The sequence below is a fragment of the Colobus angolensis genome, unplaced genomic scaffold, assembly GCF_000951035.1.
Source record: "Colobus angolensis palliatus isolate OR3802 unplaced genomic scaffold, Cang.pa_1.0 Scaffold104, whole genome shotgun sequence".
Classification (NCBI taxonomy): Eukaryota; Metazoa; Chordata; class Mammalia; order Primates; family Cercopithecidae; genus Colobus; species Colobus angolensis.
Window position 1 is genome coordinate 6,107,284 of NW_012111364.1, and position 5,699 is coordinate 6,112,982.

The window sequence follows — 5,699 nt, forward strand, 5'->3', positions numbered from 1 at the left end:
CCCAGTTAGGCTACTCAGGGGTCAGGGACCCACTTGAGCAGGCAGTCTGTCCATTCTCAGATCTCAACCTCCATGTTGGGAGATCCACTGCTCTCTTCAAAGCTGTCAGACAGATTCGTTTGCATCTGCAGAGGTTTCTGCTGCTTTTGTTGTTTTTTTTTTGTTGTTGTTGTTTAGCTTTGCCCTGTCCCCTGAGGTGGAGTCTACAGATATAGGCAGGCCTCCTTGAACTGCTGTGAGCTCCACCCGGTTCGATCTTCCCAGGGCTTTGTTTACCTACTTAAGCCTCAGCAATGGTGGGCGGCCCTCCCCCAGCCTTGCTGCTGCCTTGCCTTAGATCACAGACTGCTGTGCTAGCAATGAGGGAGGCTCCGTGGGCGTGAGACCCTCCCGGCCAGGTGTGGGATATAATCTCCTGGTGTGCCCGTTTGCTAAGACCCTTGGTAAAGCGCAGTATTGGGGTGGGAGTTTCCCGATTTTCCAGGTGTTGTGTGTCTCAGTTCCCCTGGCTAGGAGAGGGATTCCCTTCCCCCTTGCACTTCCCAGGTGAGGGGATGCCTCGCCCTGCTTCAGCTCTTGCTGGTTGTGCTGCAGCAGCCGACCAGCACCGATTGTCGCGCACTCCCTAGTGAGATTAACCCAGTACCTCAGTTGAAAATGCAGAAATCACCTGTCTTCTGTGTCATTCTCACTGGGAGCTGGAGACTGGAGCTGTTCCTATTCCACCATCTTGCTCCGCCCGGATAGACACCCCATATATGTTTCTAACTTGAAAAAGAGTGTGAACAAAGTCAAGTGATGGTGATTTGCTACTTTGAGTGTTGAGCATTTTCTGCTGGTTATTCTTCTCTTTCACAGTGTTTCTGGGCACTAAAGTAAAATTCTGACTGAGTTCATGTTGCTGAGAATAGCCTCTAATTATTTGTTTTTATTGTGTCTCTCACACCTGACATTGTAACAAGTATTTTGATGCCACTATCGAAAATTATAGTTTCAGGGCCAAGACAAGTGTTGAGAGCTGTTAAGTCCCTGAGTCACAAAGAACCACTGTTAATGAAGACATCCCCACTTGCAATATTACTAAATTCTATGTAATAGACTGTGTTTTTCCAATGTTTCCTAATGATGTTCCTTGCACACTTTTATAACACTTGGAATGAACCTTATACTCACTGCCAGGGAAAGGCAGGTGAGCCACTGTGTGCAGAGCAGAATGAGCTACTACTGTTGACTGTCACACCTGCTGTGATCTCCTCTGGAAATGGTGGCTTCCTAGTTGCACAAACTGACATACTGTGTCACACAAAATTATAATGTCTACCCTCTCTAGCCAACTACATACTTGTCACCTCTAAAACTGTTAAAATCTGTATTTATGTAGGGTATTCAGTTTTACTTTTTGCTTTGTAATGTGTCTCGACTGTATAGAGCTGTAAAACAAGGTTCCAGTGTATCCATTGGTAATTTTTATTTTCCATCTGTTGAAGCCATTTGAAAAAGCTGATAGTCTCTTACTAGCTCAAACTCAGAGCTCGGAAAATAATAGTTTATAACATTCCCATGGTGCTTTTTATAGTCATTTTTTTTTCCTGGTACTTAATTTTTTTCCTTCTCTGGGTGATAGCTTTTTACTTCCAGCATAGAACTGTAGGTGTTTGGCTGTCTCTTTTTTAGATTTAATGCCACACACTGTGTTCCACTGCTACAACATGTGTGTACAATAAATTTTCTTGTAAACTGAGGGTTTCAAGGCTAGAATTCTGTCAAGTTTATATTTTCAGAGCTCTTGAAATATTTTCCACTTAGCAACCTGTTTGCATTACTTGGAAAGCTTTTATGGGGCTTGTCAGTCAAAAAGATGACTCTAACCAAAGAAAGAACAATTCAGAGAATGATTTTTAGAATTAGTGTTAGCTTCATAGGTGAATCAATGGCTGTAACAATTTGCATTGTAAGTGTTCAAAAGGCAAATATTTTGCCTCCATTTACATCGTGTATACTAAGGGAGGTAATTGCTTATCACATATCCATATTTTGTCTATTTTCTAAAACTCAATGTTACAGTTACTATTTACCCCATTTTGAGCTGATGTTTATAGGAACAGAATATAAAACATAGATTAGTGAGGACAAGATGACATAAAAGTGGATGAGTACAGATATATGTATATATACACAAATCCTCCTCGGAGTCATTGTGTTTTTTTTTAATCTAACTAAAAGACTGAAATGAGAACAATGTTTTCAAATATAACTATACCTCTGTCTGTGTTTCAGAATTACTTGGGTCACCTTCTGCATTGACACTGGCTTGCCCAGAATCCAGGAGCACATACTGCTGATCCTATCAGTAGTTATAGGAACATTATTAATGGCAACATTATTAATTTATGGAGATTTCCAATGACCCATATGCACTCTTTGACCAACAAATTGTGTGTGCAAAGAGTGTGTGTGTGTGTGTAAGAGAAAAAGAGAAACAGGCAGAGAGATGGAGAGGCAGAGAATACAGCATTGCTGGCTACACTCAGCCAGTTGACCAGGGTAATGGTGGCTCTGCAAGGGGCGTCAAGACCTGGCCTTATACCTGAAATGATGCCTGACTATGAATAAGGTGTAGGACAGGATTCAGTGTTTTCCCCTGGATGTTTAAACTGCATCTTAGTTTTTTTCTTGGTCCTCATTCTGATAAAAAGATTCCTGCAGTGCAAGTTCCCGATGCATATCCACCTTGGGTATTTAATTTAAGTAGCTCTCTACCTTCATCTCAATCCTGAATTGCCATGTGTAAACTTGTCAGTGATAATGGCTAATACTTACAAAACATGTTTTGAATGACAGGGATGGCTCTAGATCATTTATATGCATTATTTTATTTCATTGTCTCAATTATCTTGTGAGTTTCCTACAAGGAACTTTTCTTAAGGTCTCAAGAGACAGTAATTGGCAGAATATGGAATTAATGTCATGAATGTCTCCATGAACTTTTTATTTAGACCACAAGCCCTAGTGTTTCTAAGATGTGAAGTGTGTTTCAATTTTAATCAGTTTCTCTTATGTCAGACTGAAGTCTTACTGCTGAGCCTATGTTGATTAGATAAATATTTTCTAGCCATGAAAAGATCTGGAGTGACTATTTCTCTAGAATTTTGAGTATTAACCATTGCCTACCCATGTCTTGAGCTCCCATCACGCCTTCTTACACCTCAAGTCTATGTTAATCTGTGCTACTCCATGCTTTGCCTTCCTTGATCATCAGTGTTAGCCCCTACCCCAATTGATTTCCCTCAATGTCACATTTCCGTATCTATGCTCACACACAGGTAAGAGCCAACAAATATGTCATTTGTGTAATACAATTTAGCATTCCAAATGAAAACCCATGGATGCACAGGTGATACTGTTTATATTCTATATTCTAATTCAGAGCACATCAAGTATAATATTTGTTGTACACAAGTTATCCTTTCATAAGAATTTCTAAGACAGAATTTTAGATGACATAGTGCATGCTTCACCATCCTCTTTTGATCCCAAAGGTTTTTATTTTAATGTTCCATTTTTATTTTAACTAATATAGATATTTATCTACAATTGTCTCACTTTTATATTTAGAAAAACCATTTACATGTGATAAAGAACAATTACTGAATACTTGACTACACACATATATACATGTTTCTTATTTAGGGGACATATATTACTCTGGTGACAGGGTCTGGTGCCACTGTGACCAGTCCTCTTGTCTTGTTTGTCTTACCGAGAGTAGACTGCCATGATTCTGTTGAAATATCTCACATTCCTTATACCCTTATTTTGAGGGGGAAAGCAGAATTCCTGAAAGTACATTTCATAGACCACTCATAGAGGTGCCTGAGGGAAGCTGCATCATGGTGATATATACAGAAATTCTTGTATAATATATCCACAGTCTTCTTAGAGATTCCCAGAGAACTTTAATATTTTAAAGGTTTTGAGAAGTCCTGATGAATGAAATATCTTCACTGTTCTGTATACTTATTTGGTCACAGAATTCTCTTTTCATATAATAAATGTTGTCCTGTAGAACTGAGGTCGTATATAGCATATTTTGATAAGATAAATGCTATTCTAGAAACTTTATATTAATTGGATAAAGCTGGAAAGCTTAACTAGTCTCTAGGTTCTTCTAATTGACTGGGACAAGTATAGGAAAAAGGCTGTGAGTTTTACATCAATAAAACTACTCATAATGCTACTCAATACTTACTCTTATAATTTTCAAAAGTTAAAAAGACCACGTGGATTCCATTTCAGCCAAACAGAATGATAATTGAAAAATTAAACTTACTGGAGATTAAATTGATTCTGGGAAATCTTGGTTTGATAATTCCATCCTAGAGCACTTACAGGATATGCATAGAAACTTGCACAGTTGCAAGTAGAGAGCACCTACCAATCGATGACTTCCATCCATTCAGGTGAGAAACAGTCCTGTGTACCCTTGGTATTCCACTTCAGCTGTTATTATGATTCTCTTAGGCTGGTGGTTATCAGATCAAAGAAGCAATACTGCTGTAAGTCATACCCAAATAAGTTGAAGGATTATAGACAGAAATAACTTATAGTTTACAGCGAAAATTTGATGAAGCATTAGGAAAATAAAGCTCATAACTGCTCGGTGATTTGGTTTTACTCCTCCCCCTTTATTAATCTATAGTTTTCCTCTGAGTTAAATCCTGTGATAATTAAAAAAAATAGTATTGATTCTTATTGCTAGTTTAGCATGTTTATTTATCAGTCAACATTTAATACATATTTATAAAACACCTCCTATGTAACTTGCCAAGAGATACAAGAATAATCAAGACACAACCTCTGCCCTCTCTCATGAAACACATAGTCTACTAGGAAGACAAACAGGTGTCAATAATCCCTCTGTTGAATGTGATATGCATGTGGAAGGTATGGGCAGGACAAAGGAAGGATCGTTAACTCTGTCCTACATTTGGGAATTTATAATACTTGATTGTAAAGGATTTGGATGACTATGCCAGGTAAACAAAGGAGAAAGAAACATTTTATGTGTGGAAAGCAACATGTGCTGAGTCACTGCTGTACTGAAGAGCAAGGTGTTAAGCGATCAGCAATTACCATAGTGTTGCTGAAGCCTCAGGAGTGCTGATAGGAGTGAAAGTAGATAAAGCTGGAGCCAAATTATGACAGCTCTTTCCTGTTAAGCAAAGCAGTTGTCACTTTACTGCAGGTGATGGGGGAGCTTCTGATGGGTTTTAAACTTAAAGACAGTCCGGATGTTTGGTACCTTCTTAGCCTTCCCCAAAATTATAATCTATGCGCTGCTATTTCATGTGTCTATGCCTTCCCAATACTAAATTGTCTTCTGATTTTTTCTTCCGCAAATGACAACAGCATAGGAGAGCTGCTTTTTTACTACTTAAACTTTCAGTGTGTAATATGATCTTTGCCTTCTTTCTGTTGTGGTGTATCTACTTGCCCTTCTAATAAATTGATTTGTTAGCATAATTGAGATGGTTATTTGACATGCAAGTAATAAACAATGGGAGATGATAAAATATTTCTCACAGGATTTAGGGTCCTTGTCTCGAAAGTCCTCAATTTCACTTTCAGAATCTTATTAAACTTGGATGCTAGACCATGCATGAAGGATAATATGCCTTGCTGTTAGTAAAATGAGTACT